Here is a 25,963-nt window from a genome sequence, read left to right on the forward strand (position 1 = left end):
CTAACATTGAAGTTGGGCCTTATTTGAGCAAAAGACTAGAAGAACCTCAGAGGTACCTGCTAGTAGAAAATTTGTCTGAGATTCTATGATTGAGTCAATAGGATCAAGAAGTATGAATACAGAATGCAAAATGCTATTGAAACTATTGAGTGACATTGTATGTTGCTAGCATGGCCTCTGAGTAAGTGGAAGAATAGAGTTTGAGCTGGATTTCAGAAAATAAGCTTTGTACATGCCTGTATCTGTGTTCAACATATGATATGAGATCAAGTAAGCTGTCTTTGCATTTTACTCTTCACAGAGTTAAGAACACCCAATGAAGCAGCAAAACATCATCCAAGCTCCCCAGTAAAAACCTTGGAGGGCCTCAGATAACACTGAGTTTCATTTCCAATTTTAAATTAAGGGTCAGACTGGGACTTGTTTCTTTTTAGGAATGAGTTTGGAATTGGAGTACTGGCCTTTTATTTTGTTTCTCCTACACCTATACTATTCTCCCATAACCCAGTACTACTCCACTGAATCTTATGTGCTTATTACTGACCAACTGAGTATAAGCAGGAGGAGCACTCACACCTTTGAATGGACTGCATGCAAGGACTCTGTAAGAACCAACAGATTATTGTGGCTTCTCTGTGCTACTCCACCCTACTGACACATCCCTAAGCTAATAGAGCTTTATCATTTCCCATAATGGACAGCTGTATTCCTCTTTTTCTTCCTCCAGAAAGAGAGAGGAGATGCAAAGAAAGGAACAGTGGGAGAGTGGTTCACTTACTGTGGGACTCACTCCTATATCAAAGCCTGTGCTGTGTCCATCTGTATTTAATTACAAAATCACAGAAACTTGAAGAAAGAAAAAAAAAACATCTAAGAAATGGTAGTCTTTCGTGACAATAGAGTAGATTGTTCCTATCATCCATTTCCCCTTATGACTTCTCTTATGCACATTCTGTTTCTCCACTCTTTTATTCAAGTAAATCCTTTATACTCCCCACCGGTGAGTCTAACACACACAGCAGGAAAGAAAACCAACTCGGATATAAGACTAGATACACTGCAGGACAGAAAGAAGCAACTGCCTTCAACACAGCAGTAAACTGAGTCTCTTGCTTTTAACCAAAACCAAACCACTAACTACATTGAGGATTGTCTGTAATTGGATTTGAGCTTCAATTGCTTAGCTGGATACCAGTGCAGAAGAGTACTTTTTGCCTCTACAAATCACTCTATTTTAGCTACATGTAGGATCTTACTTCTTCCTGAATAGTACCAGGCACAGAAAAAAGTCAGTGACCTGCCTGGGAGATGACTGCCACTTCCAGTCACGTAAGTGACTCCTGCTCTGCACGGAATGCTAGTATCTTGCTGCTTCAAGATGAAAAAAGAGATCATCAAAGAGCAGCAGGCCATATAACTAACTTGTTGGGTAAAACTTCTGGAATGAGTTTGGACTTTTATTTCTAAATACCATATTTACACATGACCTTATCAACTACAGTCTAAGGAGCTGTATCTTTGAATGGCATTGCAAAATGAAGAGTCAGGCATTTCAGCACTACAACTCCAAACTGCTTGGATTGACTTCAATGGAGTGATGTTGGATAACAACAGATGAGGATACAATATTTGACATCTGCCCCTCGATGAAGGCAAAGGATTTCTTGGCACATCTCCTACCTTCAATATTTAAAAAATGAAAATAGCCTTTATTGCTTTTTAATTGGGATGAAGGAGGGAGTATGTTTTCTTTGGAACTCACTTCAAAACAGACGATCAGAGTTGCCGAAAATAAAGAGCCTTGTTTAGGCCTCTTCTGATCTTACCCGCTAAGCAAAATAAACTCAGATGGAAGAGTCCCCCACCACTTGTGCTCTCAAGAGTAGGTCATTTCCCTTGCAGGTTTATTTGAAAAATAAGAAACTGATAGCTTCAGTTTGCAGTGGGCAGTTGCTGGTCCTTAAAAGATACAGATATTAGCAGTCCTCTCCTACTAATGCTTTTGTCCCCATACCATCCAAACAAAGACAAAAGTCAAGTGCTCTTGCCTTTGGGTTGTTACTTCTGCACTTTCATGACTTAACTTAAAAAAAAAAAAAAATTACCCTGAAAGGGTACTGGCTAAATATAGGAAACATCTCATATAAATCCTGTTTCCCATACTTGTGTTACTCCTGTTTAAAGCAAGTCAGCTGAAGATGGGAAATAATATTCCCTTGCAATACTGATGAAAAACTTCCACATTTGTGCTCTTAGTCACTTTTTTACAGAAATACAGCATTCAAGCTAAGAGGACCATTTCCTGCCCTTTTTCCCTCCCCTGAATTGCAAAAAAATTGGCCCTCTACCTACTTTTCAATGAAAATCAGGACAAAACAACAGCATCCTAAAGGTATTATGCCATTTAGACATTGGCTAAGAGAAATAAATACAACGACGAGAACTTTTGCTGTACTTCTAAAGAGTGATTTAATTGCTCCCTGGGCAGCATGTGCTGTTTGACTACATTCCCCTGTAGTGTACAGCTACAGAAGTGTATAGATTTCATTTTTTCAGTGACAGTATATCAGCCTGTGAGTCTTAAATGAATTAATGATATGCAGACACAAAGGACTTAAGAATACATTTTAACATAACAGTCCACCATGTGATTGGAATTTTGTGTTCTGGGCAGACAAATCACCAGAAACAAGGTTGATAGCAGATTCACAGAGCGGAAGAAGTTGGAAAAACCCCTACCACTGACTTCTGTTACAATGCATCTGAGCTCTCAGTACTTCCCCTCTCCGCCCCCACCCATGATTATGTCACTTCACTAAAGTACCAAACGTATCAGAGAGTGCTAATCAACTTCTCAGTCTAGAACAGGGTTTGTTACATGTATATGTAGGTCCTAGGTGTACATTCCAGACATTTAGAAATCTTATGCACTTTTTTTTTTTTATTTAATGGTAACATTTGGAAACCTGAAAAATATTTGGTGGAACCCATGACAGATCTATTACAGAGGCACTGCAGGACTTCCTGGGAGCTATATTTCACCTGCCTTACACTCCTATTGTCCCCTGGACATTTTCCTAGTTTGGGCTACATCTTCTGTGATGCACGATCTTCTCTCCTCAGGCCTTGCAGTGAAGCAAGAAACAACAGATAACATATCCTGACTTCAGTAAGGTTTATGACACTATCCCACATGACACTTTCATTAACAATGAGAGAAACAAAGGCCCAATCTTGAAGACCCAACGTCAAAATGATTTTTTTTTTAATATATATATATTTTTTAAATAGAGAAATTAATCAATTGCTCAGATTCATCCTAGAAAGATATATTAGCAGAGATTTCTCAAGTGTCAGTTCTGACTCTGGTACAACTCATTTTTGCTAACAATAGAATGCGGATCACCCTTATCAAACCTGAGAATGATATAAAAGTAGTGAGATGGAGGAAGGTTCAGTGCAGCAGCAGCTTGCCTGTAAAACCAACAGCTCTGGCAGACAGTGCCATAGTTAAAACCCAAAAGATACACCAAAGTCTCAGAGGAATTTGCATTCTTCAGATGTATTGATTTTAATGGAAAATAAGTACCTGATGGCCACATAGGTAATGTATTTAAGATATATAATTCATATTGGGACACTGAGGAGTTAAACCTCCTGCCTATGAGAAAAGGATAGTTAAGGTAGCTGTATGGTTTGGGCCCATTTATGCCTTCCTTGTGTCCCCTGAGCTGCCCACACATCAAATTCTCCAATTCCATTTCACTTCTGATTTCTGCTTATTTTTGTATCATCTTCCCAACACATACTTCATAAGCATAAGAGTTCGGTTCACAACAAAACTGACCTCCCTCATACTGAACTCCCAAGATGGTAATGAACCTGAGACACACCTGGGGTGGGCTAAAGCTGCAGGCATTTGTTGCTTAAATCATTACACAGGGTGTTACTCTTAACTACTAGCAGAGCCCACAGTGAGTGAATGGCAGCTCACAGCTCAGTGTAAAGTGGCAGCCTCTTGCTTCAGAGATCTAATTAGCAATTGGGAGTAGAGCATAAGGGAAAACAGGCTGTTGGGGGAGGGAGGACAGCATGCTGGTGGGAAAACAGCCCTTGCTCTTCCTGTCTGATCCTGGCAACTCAGCCTTGGCCATGCAGCCCTATCAGCCCCTGAAAGCATCTCTTTACCCACCCTTGAGGGTTTGTTTTTTTGTTTTTGTTTGGCTTTAGAAAAAAAACAGGGCCACATGCAACTGCTCTTACACACACTATGGAAAAAAAAATAAAAATATTTGAGGTTTATAAGCAGTGCAAATCCAGGGTTATTCTCTCATCAAATGGGTTTTTCTGGCATTACCAAAATCCAAGCCTGGGCCACTAGTTACAGAGAACACAATGGAATTTGAAGCCTAATTAACAAAAGAAATCCCTCCACCTGCCTTTAACCAACACACGTGTTTCCAATTGGGCTCGCAGCCACAAGTGGCTAAAATTTTACTAAACAACTCTATTCAAGAGCACGCGGCAGAAAAATAGCCCCTTGAGTCATAAGCCAGAACCAGATGCTCAAGGGAGCACAACAATCAAAATAAGGCCATGCTCAGGTCTGTGAGCAAGGGGAAGAGGAGGATAATTTTACAAAGAGAAAACTTTAATGCTCATCAGCCTCATTAGCTGTAAGTGTCAGACAGTACTGAGCTTGTGGGAAGATGTTGGTGCCCATACTGGTGACAACATAGGCATCCTTCCACAATCCCTTATCCCCCTGTTGCAGGCAGATAGGACTCTCACACAACCTCTTATTTAAAACTCTGCAGTCCCTAGTGGTGTGGCTGATTTCTCGTTTTCAAAGGAAACAGCAAACGACCACAAAAGCTAACAGAGCCAAATCAGTGACAGTTTTCTCCTCAAAATGAAAAGGTGTTTGAAAACGAAAAGTTAAGGAAATCTGCCAGCCAGCTGCTTTAATCCTCTGGTTGTGGTTTGCTTTTTAGCACTGTATGTCTAGCTCTTTAGAAGGGTTGGTGACAGACCTAACAGCCCACAGATACCTACTGTGACCCTGAATCAAAGGGCTGGAAGGAATTACTGCTGGGCTGGAATTGCTCCACTTCTGTAGTTGAAATGCAAATGTAAGCAGCCAATTACAAGCTCTTTTCATCCTTAGACGAGAAGTTTTTAAGCTTCTCTCTGCTACTCATCAGCAAGCTGCTGCTTGCATTTTTTTTCTTATCTAGGGGGAGGGCAATGGTAGCATCACCTGAAAGAAGCAGAAAAAAAACAACACCCACCAAACACACACAAACATATGCAGAGTTCAGATAAAAGTACACGGAGCTGCTGCATACCCAAACCCCAGCCCTAAGTCCACAGTGACCTGCTGGCAGTAGTGATGCCCAGTGACATTCCCCAGGGTACACTTATCAAATCAGGTATGCTTCCACTGAAACTCCTTATGCTGAGCCTTCTGAAGTTTTCTAACGTGTTACTGACTAACTGGAAAATTTTCAGTTGGTTTTGGCTCTCTGCTTTCTCCACATGACAGAGACAAATGTGAGCTGGAGCCTCACCCACCTTCTGGGAGGCTCTCAATGCACACCAGACCTCTCTCTTACTCACACAAGCACTGCGGCTGCTGAGGTTCAGCCTTGACTTTGAACTCCACTTAATCTGACAGCATGTTCCCAGCCCAATACCCCTGTCACCCCCAACACTTCACAATGTGACACCTCCTCGTCAGTCACAGCAGACACCTGCTTGCAGCCTGCCAGGGCTGGAAGCAAGTTGGGATGCAGTGCAGCATGGGTCAGACTGTATGTTCAGCACATAGTTGTGGTGTGGGAGAATGATAGGTGCCAGAGCATAATGCCACCCTGACAGAGGTCTTTGTGCTACTCCTAGCCAGGGTCTGGTACTCAGTGTTGTCAAGTATTATTTCATAAAGAGGAAATAGACAGCCTGATAGGCTGTTCCCACGCAGCCCATGCCCGGGACAGCTGTTTGGTGTCAGCCCCTCAGGTGGCTGCTGAGGACCTCTCCACTCACAGAGGGGCTCTGGTTCAAGAGGCTCTGCATTGCTGAGCTGTGAAGAGAAATGCAATAGGCATCTGGGATGAAAAATGAGAAACTGGGACTTAAGGGCCTTCGCTGTGCTCCCCCAGCTGAACGCCACTGGTGTGATCAAAGCTCTGCTAAGGACCTGCTCTTCCCAATAACGCAGTTTACAAGGTAATGCCAGCCCTGTGCTGAAGCTGCATGTTAGAGGTAGAAGAGTGCAGCTCTGTACTCTCCAATTCTTACTGTCAAAACAAAACAAGTTTTTCAGACTTTAAAGTTGTTGCAAGTCTCCCAGATTTGAGATGCATATTGCACATGCTATCAATAGCCGAAAACCAATTTAAAAGCTGCAGCTTCTGATACCCAGTCACACATCTTTGAAATAACAGAATTTGATTACTGTAGAGAAATACACTCCATCCTGCCTCAAACACTGTGACCACATACATGGGTGGGGAGGCAGCCAACTCACCAAGCAAATCACTGAAAAGCCAGCACAAAGGATCTGGGGTGGGCTATGCCTGGCCAAGTACTTGGAAGTGTCACTAGCTAGGTGATCTGCCAATTCTGCCAGGGGCAAGCTTTGGATGCTGCCCAGCTTCTCAATAACCTCTGCTGTGCCAGAGGTACATTGCATTGCTAATCAACAGCCACAGGTCCTGTGGCTGCTGGGTCCCTGCCCTCACTCCTAGTTGAGGAGGTAAACTAGGGTCCTGGAACACCAAGCTGGTACATAACACATTTCTCTTCTAAGGATGAAAAGAACTTGTAATTGGCTTCTTACATTTGCATTTCAACTACAGAAAAAAAAAAAAAAAAAAATCAGCAACTCTCACTTTCTCCCCACAAAGGCCTTCTGCAAGGACAGGCTGGTGAGCCTTGCCTCCTTTAGTAAAATGGAAGCCTGCTGCATGGCACTACAAAAGGAGGGACATTAGCAATGTATCTGCCTTGATCTCTGCTGGACTTTTTCTAGAAGTAAAGCTTCTTCCCTGGAATCAACTCAAGTCTCTTTTTCTTAACTACATTGGGTTTGTAGCCTTCCCTCCACCAAAAAAAAAAACCCAAAAAAACAAAAAACAAAAAAACAAAACAAAAAAAACCAAACAAACAAAAAAAAAAACCAACCAAAAAGTAGACAATCTGGATCACTTCCTCTTTGTTTCAAATTATGTCAGGAAGATGATATAGGCAATGCAAACCTTCATGCTCTTAGTGTTAACTGAAGTCTTCTATGCAGACTGAGGGGTATGAGGGGATAGATCACAGATCACAAGAAAAAAAATAGTTTTATTTCCCCTACCTTGTTTAGAATGTTGCAGAGATGGAAGTGTTAGGCCAGACACAAAGCACTGAACCTAAACAGACAAGAATTTTGCTTCATGTGCAAGTCATGTTTGAGAACAGGTCATCTATAATTGGCAAGAAGGAGAAACAAATGACACCTGTAGATGAAGAAGGGAATGCTTTTGAAAATGTTAGGGTGGGATTTTCAGTGCTACGGTGAGGTATGTGGTACACCATTCCATTAATTTCAATGGACAACAGAATTCCCTAGAAGGCTTTGAATAACCTCAAAGTTAAATTCTTGTTATTTTTAGATATCTCCTTTACTTGACCCAGGTTTGTCCCTTCATAGTGAAAAGAAGGAGGTGAAAAAAGGGCTCTGCACTTTTTGCTCAAAAAGAGCTGTGCAAAGATTTGCCTGTGTAAGCTTGCAGTGGTCATTGTCACCACTGCCTTCTCTCCCAAACACTCATCTCAAGCCCCCTGGATGCTTTTTGCTTGCCATGTTGCTGACAGAGATTGTACAGATCACTTGAGAGAGGACAGTAAATCATAACTATATGACAAGCTGCTTCTGACAGCTGGTCCCCCTTGTCCCGTTTCTGCAGCCTTTTGGACTTTGTTTTATATGTTTTTGTGGTCTGAAATATTCCATAAATCTCTTTGAACCTTTCAGAGCCTCCCCCTTTGTATCTCACTCACACAGTTCTGCAATTACCTATTGGACTGGGAAGGTCTGGAGTTGACAACTCCCTTTTAGTCTGGCTGCAGTTTTCATACTGTTTCACTACACAACCAGCTCCTCATTAATTTTCTGTATTAAACATCTACGAGGAAAAAAACCAAGACTATATTTGAGCAGCTATAGAAGACATGTAAAGAGATGACACACAAAACCTCAAGCTAACACCTTTCTGTCTGTAAAAACATTCCTACGCTTCTGGTTATTTAAACAAAAAGAGTTCTTCCCCAAAGAAAAGTAAACACTCCAAAATGTGAGTTCCGTGAGGCAAAGCAGTTCACCTCACAGAGGGAGGGACTGAGGAGTTCAGGTTGGTGGGTTTTTTTTGTTTTTTTTTTTTTGTTTTTTTTTTGCTGGAATCCACCCTCTTCATGCCCTTGCTTTCTTCCCTGGTATACTGATGTAGTAGCAGGGATTCACTGCCCTTGATAAAAACATCCCTTACAGGTTTGATTTTCCGTGAAGGATAACATCTATTGTTTGAGAAGTGAAAATAAGAGGCTGCACACTGGAAAGTAAGTTGGTTTGAGCAGTTTTGCAGATAAAATTAGAAAGGAAGAAAGTTTCTCTGTTCTGCTGTCAACACCCACGGTTGTTCTGCACTTTAGCGTTTAATGCTAATTTGTACACGTGTCACTGCAAGCTCTTGGCTCAATGTGAATATAAGTTTATCTCCAGCTTAGTAGCATGCAAATAAGATGTATGCTAGAGTTCTAAGCAGCTGGAATGGATGAATCAACACAAAGCCAAAAGCCTACCAGGCAGTAAGAAGCTGAGTTCAGATCAGGCTGGTAACACTGCACCCCAACCACAAGTAGGAAGAAGGTGTGGGGCAGGAGACCCTATTAGAGTCTAGGCACACAGCATTTAGGACAACCAACCTTGATTCCCAGCTCTACTCTTGAAGAAGTCCATTCCTTGTCTTTGCATCCATTTACATCTGCAACTCCTATAGAGTTATCTTGCCCAGCTGCATCTCATACAATACAGTATGGGTTTGTGCTCATCTGAGACATCTGGGAAGGTGTAGAACTGTGAGCAAGTACATGCAAACACAGTGTTACTTTGACTAGCTAAGATTACTCTTTTTACTAGCTGTAAGAGTGAAGTACAGAAAACAAAGAATGAATTTTTCTGTATTCATGATGCTACTCAAACAGCAAAATCATACTCAGTACCTTAAAAATAAAACAGATCTACCCTCAGTTCCATCTAAAGAGCATCTGAGATATGTTACCCATACTTGCACACACATTTCAGAGCAAATGTTGTAGGTTAATTTCATCACAGTGTTTACTCCTCAACAATTATATTAATCACCTCTGAAATGACTGAAACATATGGCTAACATGTGGTTCATGCACATCCTTGAAGGACACGAGCAATGTCAGAATAATTTTAGCCTTATCTGATATTGAGCAGTACATTAGTAACATATGTTTCAAAATTTTCACTTCTTTATTAATGATGTCAGGAAATTCATGAACATAAAAATCATGAGAAATGGAATGAAAGTCTTATGAGTTTAAAAAGGCAAGGTAACCATGGAGAACTTACTCTCAACAGTGGCAAAGCACTTCCAGGCCTGAAGAAGTGAAACTGACTAGCTGCAAAGTGCTTTCACCTTGGAGGCAGGGAAAAAGGTTTTGTTCCTGAGTAAATACAGGCAGGCACAAAGTCACAGCAGCTTTCATATCCTTCCTTATAAAGGATTTAATTTTGAGATCATTCTAAAATAATACCCTAATTTAAATCTTTGAAGCTCCATGAAAGTTGTACTATTTATTTAGAAAAGTACTACCATGCAACTGAGTTTCCTTGGAAACAAATCATTTTTCCAGCCAGATCCTTTAGCAGGGCAAACACTTGGCTTAGCTGTGCAGACCTCCAATATACTAGTAGGTCAAATGGTTTAATAGAAGTGCAGGAACTCATACAGGACTACCTGTACAGCCATTAAGAGTCCTCTACATAAGTGTGAGCCAACTTACTAGTAACTCAGCTGCACATGCCTGCAGTTCCTTAGCTCACGTGATAAATCTTTGAATCCTGTTTATACCCATAACATATAGAGTGTAGCTACTATACATATATATGGTTATGCAGCACACTTCAGGGGGAAAAGGAAAAAAAAGAAAACCTTGCCACAAAAGCAGATCCTAAAGTCCATTTCATAGACCAGCCAATTTTCAGATGTAATATTTTCCAAAACAAAGTTTTTCCCTCCCCATGCAGTACGTAATCCAAAGTTGTCACCCTGTCTTCTTATCTCAGAAAATTTAAATATACAAAATACCACTATGTTAAGTGAATTAATGCAACGATGCCATTTGGCCTACAATCTTACCACCCTTGATAAAACACTAGCTTCTATGGGTTGGTTTTTAGGGCTTGGTGAAAGGCAAGAACTGCATTTTGCTCAGGAACAGCTTTGCAAAAGTTTGCCCTCACAGAGAACTACATTTCCTAAGTTGTTTATGGGCAGAGCTGAGCCCATGGATACTGTTAAGTGCATCATTTTTGTCAGATAGCATCAACACTTAGGCTTTTAAAACAGCTCTAAGAACAGGTCATGCTTCTAGCACAGAGCTTTGAAGGAGAAATACTACCAGGATGAAATTAATTACTTTCATGATCTTCACCCAAAATGTGCTATGTCATTTCCAAAACATGAAAATCTGCATTCACTTTGCTTTGGCACACTTCCAGCCAGATATACCCATTTCCAGTGCTGATATGACATCCTCCTCTTAAAACACTGCTGGGTTGCAGGTCTGTCCACAAGTGCTATAGTAGCTGGTGAGACAGCAAAGTGTAAGCACTGCTCTTTTGCAGCATTATCTTTCCACAGTATGTATTGTAGATGTCATGGCAAAGTGAAAACAGCTGAGAAAGCTCCTGTTTCACAGAACAACAGTGTAAAGCTTTTGCTGCTAATTATTGTTTCTTAAATGGAATGGTGTTGACTGAAAATCCCCTGAACCTCTGTGCCAGGAATCATTTAAAGAAAGAAACATGCCCAAATACCTCCCACTCATCCCAGAGGCAGCCTGGGGTTACATCATACAACTAAAAGGAACACACAGCCAGAAAGAAAAGAATCCCTGTGGCCATAATCACCCTCTCTAGCTGCATCTTCTAGCAGGTATACCTGAAGATATTCAAATCCAAGTCAGGGTGCATGCAAGTTCCATTGTAAATAATGTGAGGCCTGTAACAGGATTACATTCTTAACCTCACTATTGCCCAAGTCTGGCTAGCAAAAAGGAAATAATAATATATATATGTGTGTGTGTGTGTACACACACACACGCCCCCTTCCACCGGCACAATGATGAGTACTAACAGCAGCTTGCATTCATGCAAAGCTGGCATCTGATTGCCACCACCACCATCTCCCTGCAACTTTATTCTTTTACTAGTTCTTCATTCAGCACCATTTTACACAACAGTAAGTCAAGGGAATTCAAGTCCCATACATCTCAGGCTCCAGGACCCACTGACAAAGCAATACCTCAGTGTTTAATGAGCTGCCTTCTCCTTTGACAGGCAAGTCTCCAGACAGGAGAGTTTTGACTAGAACAAATGTATTCCACATATGTTTCTGATTAGGATCCACCCTGTTGTCCCAATATATTGCCTGTATTGCTTTATATCATGTTATATAGGGTCAGCTTCCAGATCTGTATGTAAAATGACATAATCATCAATGACAGGGTGCAAAGCCCCAGGGCAGAAGAGAAAGAAAGGCCCATGCTGGTCAGAGTAGATGTCCACAGACAGCTGTGCGCCTGTCAACTAGGTGACACTCAAATAACATGTTCTATCAGGTTTAGGCAGGATACCAAACAGCGTTATGTTCTTAACCAGCTGAACTGTTTATTCTTCTATTAATAAACATCACAGCCAGAGGGCCAGGATGGCCGCACTTTTCCAGGAGACGCATCTGTCACTGCCATGTTGACACTCAGAAGAGCAGAGACCGAAAGGTGCTCTGGGACATGGCAGCCATTAAAAAGCTCAAGACACTAGGGCTGAGTGGGTACACACCAACATCTGTGCTGATGGTGATGCTAAGGGAGGCTGTGGGCTTTCTCATTTCCCACAGATATACAGTACTAAGGCATTTCTCCTTGTGGGAGGAGGAAGTGGTTACAAGGTCCTCATCCTCCCGATAAGGGTAAGTTCTCTCTATGGGATCCCTCCCCCATTGATACTATGAGCAGTTCAGCATGCAGGGGCCATCAGAGATGTTGGTATGCTGCCCTTTCTGCCACACACTGGCTACCCTCCATTTTTTCAACCTGCCTTGGCAGCAGCATCTGAACTGGCCTCACTGGGTTTGCTTTGCTCACCTTATTTTGCTGTGTTTAGGAAGATGTCTGCTGAGAGAGAATGATGCACACAAGGTGATTAACTTTACCTCATGGGCTGAGTTTATCCAAGGAATGGGGTATTGCGGGGAGCTCTATAGCTACAGTTGGGCTCACACTAGACCTACATAAATCAGACCAGTCTATGTACTAGTTTAGGTTGCAGCAACTGCCTGTTGCCCAAAAGAAACCATGTTTTACATGACCTATGACATAAATGCATTTAATTTATCTATTTCTACTTCACAGATAGGAAATCTGAGGCACCAAACAACTCTGAAACTTGTTTTAGGTGCCCCAGAACACAGAGACATGCCTACCTTCCCAGAGATCTGCCTTATCCTGCATACCACCAGCACTACCTCCACCAGCAGCACATGTCAAAGATAGAAACCAAAAGACTTCCTGTAGCAGTAGAAATGCTAGAAATGAAGTGGGCCCACCACAGTGCAGAGTGGGAAGGGCCAGGCCAGTCTGCAGAACAACATCAAAAGAGTTATCAGGGAGGTGAATAACATAAAGGACTGAAGCAGGTGATCTGACTCCAGCTGGGCTACAGGGTTCAGGAAACTGCACCACCAGCCCTGCTCTCCAGCTTGGAGTGTCTCTGTGGGGGGAACATATTCCCCTTATTTTCTGTGCCATGGTGCCCAGCTGCCCCTGCATTTTGCAGGTGCACTCAGCTGAGACTTGTCCCAGAGCCCTGCATTCAGAGCACATAAAAGCTTATGCCTCCCCCTGTGCCTATGTGTCACAACAGTGTCAGCCCATGTCACCATGCAGTTGTGAACCACAACAGGGCCCCGGCACAGCCCTGGCTGCTGAAAGGATGCCTAACACATGACAGAACGAGGCAATGTAATGCAACACCAATGGCTCAGTGCAGCCTTCATCCTTTGGCACTTGCAGTATCTTGCCGGCTAAACAGAGATCTTGAAACAGTGCATTTAGCTTGCTCAAAACACAGTCACTTCTCCAAATGTCACTGGGCTGGAAGGTTTCTTTCAGACTTACACAAGCATGACTAGAATCATACTTTGGCCTGTAGCCTTTCTCCCCAGAACCAGCCAAGCTGCCTGCTGTACATCAGACTAACAGAGGCATTCAGGTCCCACCTGGCTGCTGTTGAAATGATCCAATTTCCTTTCATTTACTACTTGCTATTCATATTGGGGTTTTCTGAGAATTCTAGTCATCTAGTCAGATAAGGTGGTTCAGGAAACATGGAATTCTGTGGCAATCAAGAAAAACACTGCTAAAATTGCTAAAAAGCACTTGGATGTGTCCTGTTAAACCAAATCCAAACCTCACTAGTTTTCAACAAGTCTCTGAAAATATATTCAATCAACACGAAATAAAAAAGACAAGGACATTTTGCCAGAGGCACTCATTTTGCTGCAGGTAAGTCACACCCAGCTCTAACACACAACCATGCTCCTCTGCCAGAGTGGCTATTCTGGAATCACACAACACAATACACATACACAAATGCATTATCCCCATTATACTGGCCTTTTAATACAATTACGGATACTTGACACAGACACAAGAGATAGGGGTAGGATCTGAGTGTTATGCTGCTCATGTGCCTGTGAGAATACAAGCCAATGTCCTTCCACTTGTGAATACTCCAGCTGGTTCCAACCCCTAAACACACAGACCAAACAGGATCACTGGGGTCAAAACAAACTAGGATTATACAACACAAAGAGAGCCAAGCAGTCTGCAGGGGCTCCCCAACACTGAAGAACACCAAGATGCTGATTCCTGCCAGCCCAGCACAGCCACAGCACAGCCACAGCACAAAGCCAAAGCTCCCTCCAGGAGAGCATACCTTGATGGCGAAGTTTCCTGCCCAGCAGTAAGGAGCACCATATCCAGGAGCTGCCAAATGCAAGCAGACCAGAATGGCCCATGTACATGCTCAGGGACAGAGGCAACATGTTTCCATGGGGCCCCACATGCCAAGGGCAGGGGGAAGCCTCTTGCCCCTCCCCACCATGTGTGTGGGCTAGAACAGAGCCAGGAGACACAGCAGTGTAAAAAGCCAGCCATGTGCTACAGGATAATTAAGTTCCTCATTAGCTGTAATTAGCAGGCACCTGACACCCTTTGACAGAAAGACCAGCAGCAGAGAGGCCTCTGCCTAGCAGGAGTGAGCCAGTGGGAATCCTGCTCCAGTGGTTTTCTTTATGAGCCTCTCTTTCTCCAAGCTCCCCTGTGTGTTCTGGTGGGGCACCAGAGCAGCACCTGTGCACAGGATCCTGGTGTGCAGTCCTGAAGGCCTTCACTTTGCAGGCTGGAAATAACAGCCCCGGAGAGAAGAGCCTTGCACTGGGCACAGCCTGTCACAAGCTGCTTTGGTGGAGCTGCTTGCTTTTCATTGAGCTAAGACCAGCTTTCATTAAACATTCTATTACTCCTGCCTGCTGCTTCTGCCTCTGCAAGTGTATACGTCAACATCTAAATAAATGTCTTTCCATGGGTGAGATCTCTTACCAACCCTCTCATCTAGATGAAATTTTCATGCAGCAGGAACTTTACCTCATGTCTCCATGGCATGGAAGGCCAGTCAATGCTCCTCTATAGTCAGACACCATTCATTGCACTGCTAGTCCTCAGTAAACCAGGAGTGCACTTGCCATGCAGAAAGCCAATTATGTACTCAGATGCCTCTAAAGAAGCATAGCCATCAGGGTGAGGGAGGCGATCCTGCCCCTATGCTCTTGCTGATAAGATGTCACTTGGAGTACTGTGTTCAGTTGTGAAGTTCTCAGTACAAGAGTGATGTGAATCCATTGGAGCACATCCAGAGAAGGGCCACAGAAATGATCCATGGGATAGAACACCTGCAATAAGAGTGGTGAGGCACTGGTACAGGTTGCCCAGAGAGGTGGTGGGTTCCTCATCCCTGGAGACATCCAAAATTGGGCTGGACAGCACACCGAGCAATACAGTTGAGCTGTCAGGTGTCCCTGTTCATTGCAGGCAAATTGGATTAGGTGACCTTTAAGGGTGTCTTCCAACTTGAACAATTCTGTGATTCAATATCAGCTTTTCAACTTTGCTGCCAGAAGGAGGCACATCCCTAAGTGAGCCCAAACTACTGACCTCTTGTACAATTGGTTGCCTCAGTGCAGAAAGGTGGCAAACTGCTTTCTGTCTTCAAGGCTTTAGGTGTGTGTCATCTGGAGGTCATTCTCAAAGCAGAAGAACTGTGAAGGAGGGAAACCAGGAGGCAATAAAGGAGAAACCTGCTGAGGCCACGTGCAGTGAGTGCACTCAGAAATGGGGGAGAGAAAACAGGACACCAGGCCCTGAGTGGCTAGGGCGCTGTATTTTGAATAGTCAGAAAAATGCCCGCTATGCTTTTTGCAACAGAAAGGCTTTGGATTCTCTTGAAAGCCTGTTCTGTCAGCCACCAACCTGTTTGTTGTATGATCACATCTTTTGATTAGTTCTTAAGTACCTGGCCTTCAGTTTGCAGCATGAGAGCTGCCTGCAAGCCTTCACACAATTATCTTCAGAGACAAATGGGAGGGATGGGAAGAGACAGTAACTCTCTTGAACAGAGCAAGTCTCTTAAATCCTTGGCTAACCATTAAATCCTTCCTATGCTTAGTGTTCTCCAACTGGCTGTTTTGGCCATTCATTATTTATGGCATGTGTCTGACTGTGCAGTGTTTCTCTAGCTCTGGAGGAGGATGGCAAACACGAGAGTCCCATCTGCTGTGTCCTTAGCCTCAGAGACACTGCAGGATTTCAGACTCTTTAGAGCTAATCCCATGCTCTTTTAAGTCATTTGCAGACTCACTCTTTGTAGGAATGGAAAGGATCAGTCAGTGTGAAGTGCAAAGCCTTTATTTTCATTCCATTACTGTCATATTGAGTGTAAAGAAAAGCTCACGGAGGGCAATCTACCACAACAGTATGATAATGCCTTATTTATAGTTCAAATTTAATCTCGACAGTCACAGCTGTGGTTCTCACTGTGACTCCACTAGAGTAAATAGCCCTTCCCAACTGGGTAAGCTCTTCCCACCAAGGCACCTACCAGTCTGAGCAAGGCTTTTCTTGTTTCTTGATGAGCTAAGCAGCCTGAGCTCCCTAATTTCCATAGTGCAAAGCAATCACAAATTCTTTGATTATTTTTTGGAGTATGTGTGTCTTTTCACTGCATCCTCTCTAATTTTTCTCCTTCTTCAAAAGTATGGCCTATTTTAAAATGCCCACAACAAGAATTTTAAAGGGAACACCATATTTTTTATTAGACTAAATAACATATCTGGAAAAACGTAGGTGATCCTTCAGTAACCCAAGACCTCTGCCTCATGAAAGATACTGTTTTTCTCTGATGTCCCTTTCTTGCTTGTAGCCTTAAACTACCTCAGCTTCAGCAATTCCAGTATCACAAAGAAAGCACAGAAATCTTAGACAGGCTGGACATTTAATCTGTGCTGCCACAAAACAGCGGTATTACAGCAATTGCACTGCATGGGCTGGTTTGTTGTTCTAGGATAGCTTACCAGTACAAGGCAGCTCCTATTTCTTAAACATAAATCACTACTAAAACCATTTATTCAAAGAGTTCAAAACCAACAAGAGCATGCTTGAACTACAATGAATTGGTTATGTAGAGTAGCCCAGACAATTACCAAAAAGCACCCTAAGTCAAAGGAGATATCATAATTGTTTTGATAAGCTGTTGTCAGAGCACAAAGCAGCTACTTTTAGCTATACCTTTTGGCTCTGTCTTGCTACAGATAACAGCTGAGCTCCCTTGGTCTCTTCCGGATTTGTATTCTCAGCTTTGAAAGCCAGGACAGGGCTACAATACACTCCCACCTCCAGGCAGGCTTTGAGGTCCAGCTGCTCAGTATGTCCTGCAGTTCCCTCAGCTGAGACCCTCCAGTTCTCTTCCCCCAGCAGCTAGTTCAGTACCTGGGGAACATCCTAATACCAAAATATCACATGTACAAAGGAGGGAAAAAAAAGAAAAAAAAGAAAAACGGAAAAGCAATCGGTCCTAAAAACAGTGAGGCAGACAGTAAATCTATCCAGCTTGGTCCATGACTCAGCCTCCCCTACATCTGGGAAGGTCTCTCTCTTTGGATTCCCTCCATCCTTCTTTTTGGCATTAGCCTGTCACCACAGAAAGCTGCTGACAGATGGCCCTGACTCACGCAGCCACGCAGGAAATCCCCACAACCCACTATCACTGTGCAGGAATTCATCTCCCAGCCAAACACTCCTGCCCACCAGTGTCTTCTGCTTAATACACTGATGTCTCATCATCATTGTAGATACATCTTATTTGTCCAGATGAAAGAAAAAAAAAAAAAAAAGAAATAATTGTCAGGACCATGAGATATGCGTGGCCTGGTTCAATAACTCCAGTGGCAGTGGCTTGTACTGGAGTACTGGTTCTTTTCCTCAGACTCGAGAGAAGGATGTAAAACTGTAAGTCAGACCAGGAATGCCCCATAGCCCGTCTTGCCTATCTGCTTGCTCCACAACCAGCCTGGGCCTGGAAAAGCAGCTGTGAGATAAACCTTCTGCAGATCCCACCCAGTAATAAGTATCTCCCTCCCAACCCTATAACTATCCCAACAGAGTGGTGTAAATAAAGCCCTGTCTGCTGCAGGTGACACCATGGTGCAGGAATGCATGCTGCTCCTTCAGCTCCCACACAGTGAGGGGGATATGCTGTGCCAGTATAAAAGCTGTCATGTCCTCCACAGCTTAAAACAAAATAATGCACTTATAGCATTACACTGACAAAACTTTTATGGGGAAATCAGGTCATAAAGACTGGGCCTAGTGAGAAAGAATATCTTAGAGTCCATTGAGTGAAAAACTTATATTCTGGATCAATTATTGTCATGCTGCCCCTAAACACATATCTTTAGACCTGTTTAGGATGTTTATTTTATGGTTAAAGAAAGATACTAGGAGACACAAAAAGCTATTTGAGACATTAAATGAAAGCATTCCTGAATGGTGAAAACCATTGTGTATAGAAAGGGCACAGTGAAGGAGCCTTTGAGAAACCTGAATAAGAAAATAAATCTCCCTTTATTTGCCTTGGAGAGTCTGTTTTTTTGATGTCAGCTCAACATTGCTTTGAAATCTTTACCATCAAGTTGCACAGTGCAGAAGGGAAACAGGGATGTTTATTTATCAGCAGCGAATCACAGACCAGTCTCTGCTCAAGACAGGCTCTGTCCTCCTTACAACTGCTGCAATGGCAAGTCATCTCCTATCATAGTATTTCCCAGGATTAGGAGCCCCAGCAGCAGTGTGCAAACCCCATCTGGAGCTCGGGCACTCATGGGGACAGAGAGAAAATATTCACAGCAAAGGATGATATGGCTTGAAATTGCATTTGTCATATTCTGTTCCATATAATTATAGAAACATTGATTTTTTTTCCTATTCCTTTTTCCAGGATGGTGGGAAAAATTACTATGTCTCCTGAATGAGTGTGTGGATAAAAGATAATTTGGAGTTAAAAATGAGCTTATAATGCAAAGCTAAAAAGACGAAGTTTTCACATGTATACATACTTCCAGTGTAAAAGCAGTCATCTTGTTATATTCCTATATAATTTAATAATGTTAAATTTCCCCAAAACAAAACCCTAAACAGTATTTTAATTCATTAACTGTCAGGGGAGTACTGCCTGTAACAACTTCAATACTTTCTCCTCTCATCACCCAACACCACCACCCTCATCATACATCAACCATGAAGAGAAACAAATTCCCACACAATGGACTTCTCTGGGGCTTGAAGGAGTGCAGGGACCATGGGTGGGAAGTTCATGCTGGCAATACCTGTGGTGAGACATGAACTGGAGTCTCACACGGGCTGCTCTTAGATGTCAAATCATCACTGGCATAAGCTGCATTGGAGCTGGTTACTAGAAAGAGAAATCTTGAGCCACTTGGTTCCTGTGTTTAGATTTACTTCTAGTATGTCCTCACAGACAGTGGATATATTCCAGCATGCAGTTATTAATTTGCTTCCCTCCTCTCTTCAGCTAGAATGCATGAGGATAAGCACAGGCTTCAAACTGTGGAGGAGCAAATCCATCACTGCAGTAGGTGCAGGCTCACCTGAGGCCAGGTCTTGGGAAGCTCCAGTCCAGATACTATGTACTGAACAAGGAAAGCCCTGCTTGATTTTCCCTACCTTTACAAACTTTAATACTTTTCAGCCTGTTTCTTGTTTTCAGAGGAAACTAAGATGTTCAGCTTACAAGCTCCAAATATTTTGTGCAGGTGATCTCTAAGACAACAGCTAAACACATCTATCCTAAGATGACTATTAATACTCATCCAAGCCCTGAGCAAATAAATGGAATTCTTCTATTTGGAGAGCTAAATATTTCCAATTAAGAAAGTTACGAACAATGCATAATATGTTTGCTTTGGAGGGAGGCTAAGGATTTAAAGCTCATGTTAGAAACATTAGCTGCTGTCACTAATGTGACTTGCTGACTTGAGCGTTTATTTTTTCTGATTTTTCCCCTATTCCCTCTAATTTTTCAATTAAAACTTAATTGCCTGCCCAATCATTCACTGCAGAAGTGATAGGAAGATTATAGGCGATCACAAAACCTTCTCTGGTCTCATATTTCTCTCCGGCTACACAGAGAAAAGGTCAGTTATAGGACTGGCTTACACACTAAGCCACACTTTTATTGCAGCTTGTGGCTTAAGCACTTGATTTTGGAATGAGTATTGGGTGCTGGATGGTATATTAAGGTTCCATCTTTCCTCAGCTTTTTCTATGTTTCTTCTAGTTAGCTGCATTATCATCACATCAGCAGAAATCAGGATCCAGCTTCTTGTGAGGTACTTCTCATACCTTACTGTGACTGGGTATGTTGATCTGTTTTTTAGCTTATTTCAATGTTTCACATTGAAATTGGGGTCATTTCTAAATATGTGAGATGAGCAAAAAGCAGCAGAGCTGTGTCCCAGCCAAGCAACTGAGAAGTGGAAGGAAATTTCTGCAAAGATCATTACTTTGCTATTGAAAGAATCCTGAGTACAGACAGCACACAACCTTACCTGCTGAGGGACAATAACAGCCTAGTGCTATTGCATTCATTTCCTTAGAGCCTGTAGCTCTAAAATGAGCAAGGACTCGTTTAAGCTTGTAACCAGAGCAGTGGCTGGAGGGAAGCTATAAAAGAGTTTGTATATATGTGCAATGATAGCAGCAAGAGAAGAGATTAGATAAACAGAAAATCATTTGCAGCATCATGTGCCTCACAAACCTCTCCAGGCAGAAGATGTATTACATCCACTCCAAAACAATTAGCTGGGCTGACAAGCTGGGAATATTCACTAGGGTAGGTAGCAAGGGTGATTTGTCATAGAGACCCTTAGGCTATCAGAAGAGCAGAGGCCAGGGTTTTCCTGGGCTCTCCTATGGCCAGCTGTTTATTTTTAAGAATTAATTTATTTTTCCTGGTGGGTTCATTGCAGTTACCATGCTAAAAGAGCTGTTGTGAGTGTCATACCCTTACAGGAGGAGCCAGGGAGAAAAATGGATTTGGCTTCCCTGCTTTACTGAGCGGGTCGAGGTCAGCAACTTGGATCTACCTTGCACAGGCAGAACAGCAGGGCCTGGAAAAAACATTAATCTTCTGCCCAGTCCCATGGGATCTAAGTGGCCATCCTTGAGCAAGCTTTTACTCCCCCTGCATTCAAAGGGGAGTATAAAAGGAGCAAAGTGGGGTAGAGTGCTCAGTGCTCTGGAGAAGACCGCAGACCTGCTGGAAGAGCCCTGCAAGCCTGGTGTCAGCCTTTCTTACAGACAGGCTTTTTTCTTTTCACCTGGATCCCCTTGGCATTTCCAAGGGTTGCCCAGATAGCCGGATGAAAAATGTTTGTAACCACTTTCCCTATCTTATGCTTTTCTTCATTTGAGCCTGGTCTTATAGAGCCCATGGCATTGTGCCTATTCCTGATTGCTAGTCTAAAAGGTTTTAAAAGGAGAAAAGTAAACAGCAGATAATAATGATATAACCTTTCTGCCAGGTGGTGTTAGCAGTAGGAATCGGCAGACTCAGACAGTGTCTAGAGTTTCCATTTAATATAACTAAAACAAATGGTTCTATCCTCTTCCTAATACCCTGCCCTCTAGAGTTTTAGGAATGTAGACTGTAAATCCTTGATCACCTTTAATATATATTATTTTCTGAGCCCAGAGTTTGTATTCGTCATCAACTAACTATGAACTGAAACTCTTATGAGAATTTCAGTCTTCATGGTGAAAATCCCCCTAGACCTCACCCACTGAAGAGGCTGGTGCCACAGCCTTCAGAGCAGTGGGGCATTTTAGCTACTGCCTTTGCCATGGAGCTCTGCATTTCTTCCCCTGAAGAGCACTCGGGCCTCTACTATCACCTAGCAGAGACTGCTTTAGTAAGAATAACTGTAAAAGAAAAAACGATCACATGCAATATTCTTCTTCAAAACAGACTTGTCACTTCTTCATGGTCATGATGCTGGCCCATGAGGTAGTCAACTAGCATAGCCACTAGTCCTATTACTCTCATTTATGCTTTCCACTGCCCTCTGGAAGGGCTTGGCTAATAAATAGTGGAGAAAGCACATTTTTGGCTGAGTAAAGATGCAAAGATCTCACTGTTCGGCTAGAGGGCTGTGGTCCTGTATGAGTGCATCCACACAGAACCCTGGCAAGGAGACCTAGAACATAGAAAAATAGCCACAAGGATCATAGTGCTCAACTGTAACCTTTCAAAACCCAACATCCAGCAGTGTTTGGGTCCCTTCCACCATGGAGGAGAGCACAAGCATCCATTCCTGAGAAGGCCTTGTCACACAGAAGAGTTTTATTTGGGAATGTCTCCCTGTGGTTTGGGAAAAGATTTTCATTCATTGTCCTCATTCCAGAGCTACATGCAGTCTTTTAGATAGGCTGGATCCCTGCCACAGCGTGCCTTGAAGATTTAGTCTGAAACTTGTACTTTATTCTCATGAAGAAAGTTACCCAAATATGGCCTGTGTCTGGTGTGCAGAAGCCTTGAATGTCCTCATCCTGAATGGCTCTCATCCTGACAAAAATGGAAAGGTAGCCTTGTCTACGCATCAGATATCATGGGAAAAAATTCTGATTTCCTACTTCCCTAATCTCCCATCACCTGGCATTTTTCAGGAGTTAATGAACTAATGACAGAGAATCAATAATGGGTCAAAAATCATAGGTGAAGTTTCACACTGGAGGCTTTTTCTTTTTTTCCAGTGGACCACATTCCATATTCAGTATTCACATACAGAAGGAATATTGTCCATGGCAGCTGCCAGGAGGGAGAGGACTTTCTATAGTGACTGCTCATCTCACTACAGCGAATAGAATAGATCAAATCCATTTCCAAAAACAATAAGCTGCCTCATTGATCCCAAAGCTTAAAGGTACTTCCTGAATCTAAGAAATGGCACACAGGTTCACAGGGGTGAGAATCCCATGGTTTGGAATGAACAACTGCTACTTGAACTCACTAATGCGCCATAGTGGCTCGCTGCCTCAGATTCATTTACAACACTGATTTGGCTACTGTATTAGTGTAACAATGTTATAGCAGTGGTCTCGGTGCTGAGTTCTACTGAATTTTGCATGTATGTATTTAGTCCTCCATAAAAGCCACAAGAAAACTCTCATGAAAAGATAGTTGACACTTACCACCTTTGCAGCAGAACTGGTAACTCAGAGAGCACAGACATTCAGTTAAGATACTGAGAGGCACTTCAAAGGCTCCATTTCTGAATGAACATCTCTGTCCACCCACATTACTAGCAGACAGAGAAAGAGAGAGGGTAGTTGTTCTCCCCACACTGCAGAAGAGGAATTCTGTAGCATCTGGTGCCCACTGGCATTTCCCAGGCTAGAGGCTTCATGCCCAGGCGTACTGCATTGCAGGTGAGGTAGGAGGTGATAGAAGCATCAGTGGGGGCTTCATTTATGAGGATACAGCTCAGCAACACCCAGAGCTTGAAAAGGAAATTTTAAAAGGCAAAGAAGGGTTTGTTCCCCCAGGAAGAGTTTCAGGCATCTGATTCCTATTTTCAATAGATGATCCAGACATTAAAATAGTAGCATCTGGGGAGTAACAAAATACATCCACTTATGGATCTGCAAAAGTTTTTGTCCGGAGTTCAGACCATTGAAAAAATACCTTCTTGCTGTAAGGAAAAGGAAAACCCAGAGACCCCAATGATTTCAGGACAGAGACTGGATAGTCCATATTTCTTTAGAGGCTCAGTCAGCTCTTTAATTTATACAGCCACACTTTATCACACGTGTAAGATATACGTCCCTGGTAAATTCTTTTCCTTTTTGGTCTTTCAAGTGCAGGATCTCACTTGCTTGGGTGTCTCTGAATGATGCTCATAGGAGAATAACCCTTGAAACTCCAAACAGATGTGAAAATGCATTTCAGGAGGAATGTAGGGGTGGTACCAATCTGTCATCACCCCTTTCACCATCTCCTCTGCTCACCTTTCATCTGGTGCCCACCTCTGCCACGCTATGGGCAAGGGAGCTAGGTGAAATGCGAGCTGAAGCTGTTTAACCTGACCTCTGTTTCTGCAGTGATTCTCCACTGGTCTTTACCTGCCTGTCTAAAATCCAGCTTCTTTTCTAAGCATTTGCTTTAAGGTGGAAGGAAAATTCTTAGGTATTTTGGGCAGGTTCCCACTAACGAGTTGGTCCACCTTAACAAAGATCATCAAGATGAAATTTCAGAAGTCATTTTTACTTATAAAGAAAAAGCACGGTCACCACCACCCACACATGCAGCCCGTCAGAGAGGCTGCTGCGTTTATTCCCAGCTGCCCACTTTTTTTTTATTTCATTTTCTCTTTCCTGACCTACTCTGAAATAAGTTGAACACTTTTAAACAAACTGTGCATGTGGGTGTGTTTTGTTGGTCTTTTTGTTTGTTTTTGTCGGAAGAAAATGCTTTCTACAAAACATGCACTTTTCCTGTGAGATGTTTTATATCACAAAAATTTATATAGCAAAACAAACATAGCCCTTATTACAGTGATTATCAGAACTTTGTTTGACAGAAATATAAATGCAGGTAAAAAATAATATGCAGCATATCATAGGATTCTAGTTCAAAAAAAAAAAAAAAAAAAAAAAAAAAAAAAAAAAAGAATAAATTTTCAGAGGATCCCTAAGGACTTTTTAAAAATACGAAGCTAGTCAAAATGTCCCCCTGAAGGTTAAAATACACTCACTCTGAAACCAACAAAGCGGCACCATTTTTAGCTTCTTCAAAGTTTTTTGGTAAATTCCATTTTCTATAGGTAATTGAACAGTTACAGTAACTAAAACACTCCTACAATCTTCTTAAATTATAGGCATTTGCCTGTAAATGCTTTGAAAGTCTCTGATTTCCAAAGCTTTCAAAACAAAGACCAATTCTCTCCATCCCATTCCTCAAAGCCATGGGGACAGAATGTGTATTTCTGTTGCCCATACTGGAAAAAAAAGAAAAAAAAAAAAAAAAAAGAAAAAAAAAAGGATTTGATTTGCTTCTTCTCTGTATCAGAGTAGCCCAGACTGTTCTAGAATCATCCCAAAATTTTTAGCAGCACCAAAAGAGGCTTACGCTCTTTACACACAGCCATAGGTCTTTCTCTAGACATCCACAATGTCACTGCAGGGGTTTGAATCTCTTTGGTGTCACTTCCAGTGAGAGAGCTACAGGAAGGCAGGGGTTCCAGGTCATCTGCTGGCAAGGTCTGAATGTTTTGGGAGCCAGGATCCCCACCACACTAGGAGACATCACTCATCAGTCCTTTGGAAAAGCAGCACATTCACCAGTGTGCTGAGATCGTGCCCATCCCTGCACACTCCCCCTGGGCAGAAGCTTCTCTGTTTCTGCTTCCTTACAGTTTCCAATGTAGAAGCAGGGATTGTTGATAAATATAAGTAAAGCAAGTCATTACTTAATAAGAATGGACTAGATACGATCTTATTGGAGGGGAATTTGTGGGAAAAGTTTTATCCCAGGGAATAATATGTGGTCTTTCTCTTTTTCAAGAGGCTCTTGGAGTACTTCAGCTCTCTATGGGCCTGAAACCGGAGCCATGTTGATACTGATCTTTTAATTAGTATCCTCTGTTGACCTGGACAAAGCATTGTGAGAAGGCTTCAAATCAATCATTCCACCTCTTTGACTGAGTGCTCACCTGTTCAAAGGTTCAGTTTTGGTTGGTTTACTTCTTTGAACAACTTGCAAGCAAGCAGAAAGAGAGAATACTTGAAGCAACCATTGTAAGAATGAGAGAAATGCTTATCCCACTCACTGATCTGTAAGCCTGGAATTAAATTCCCAGAGACAATAATAATTAAAAGCAGAACAAAACAAATGGAAAAAATAAAACAACCCACCAAGAAAAAAAGACCTCTTACTTGATTGCACTGGAATGAATTTGACCAACAGATGGCAGCTATG

Source organism: Excalfactoria chinensis, chromosome 6 (assembly GCF_039878825.1).
Source record: "Excalfactoria chinensis isolate bCotChi1 chromosome 6, bCotChi1.hap2, whole genome shotgun sequence".
Lineage (NCBI taxonomy): Eukaryota > Metazoa > Chordata > Aves > Galliformes > Phasianidae > Excalfactoria > Excalfactoria chinensis.